The sequence below is a fragment of the Nothoprocta perdicaria genome, unplaced genomic scaffold (genome assembly GCF_003342845.1).
Source record: "Nothoprocta perdicaria isolate Ctin4 unplaced genomic scaffold, notPer1 scaffold_167, whole genome shotgun sequence".
In the NCBI taxonomy this organism is placed as follows: domain Eukaryota; kingdom Metazoa; phylum Chordata; class Aves; order Tinamiformes; family Tinamidae; genus Nothoprocta; species Nothoprocta perdicaria.
In genome coordinates, this window is record NW_020454838.1 from 144,656 (window position 1) to 145,277 (window position 622).

Sequence of the window (622 nt, forward strand, 5' to 3'; positions counted from 1 at the left end):
AGGGCGCTCCACTGCAGACCTGCTCCATGAAGGAGGACATTTTCTTGTGGAAAACTCGCGACACGAGAGGGAGAGCCGAGCTGATGTGAGGCACGCGGCCTCTGCCGTGTCCCTGTGCCCCATTTCCCCCTTCCTCATGGTGGTGATTCCCAGCTCCGTTGTCCCAGCTCTAGCAGTCCGTGAGGTGGCTCAGAACCTTCCAGAAGGCGAGGTCCCTTGGGCCAAGGCAGTGGGGGGGCAGCTCGGAACCTTCCGGAAGGCGCAGATCATTGGGAAGAGCCGTTGCTGCCATTGGAGCCAGGGTGCGGGGAGCAGCGCGGAGGAGATGTTGGGAACAAACCTTGGGAACAAGCTCGCGTCCTGGTTCATTTTCAGAACATGGTGGGTCTTCTATGGTTATTGTTTTGGGTGGCACATTCATCCACGGGCTTGTTTCGGGAGAACATGTAAAATGTCTTTTCAGGAGTAGGAATGGGGCAGTGGGAGAAGATGTATTTATCCACAGTTCCACAACCCTTTTCCCCTTTCCCAACAGTTCTTACAACCCTTTTCCTTTTAGCCTTTTCTATGTGTTTCCATGTTTGTCAGGTGTTTTGTTGCTGCCTTCTCCTTTTTTTTTTTT

General features: G+C 53.2%; 1 protein-coding gene across 2 annotated transcripts in view; it reads left to right on the top strand.

Annotated features, from left to right (window-relative positions):
- The first annotated feature begins 326 nt into the window (after positions 1-326).
- The window catches only part of BCAT1 (branched chain amino acid transaminase 1), a 57,185-nt gene continuing 56,889 nt past the window's right edge, over positions 327-622 (top strand). For both annotated transcript variants that reach the window (XM_026035774.1, XM_026035775.1), the window contains exon 1: positions 327-381. The gene's annotated coding sequence lies outside the window, so the exon portion shown is untranslated. The remainder of the gene's footprint in view (positions 382-622) is intronic.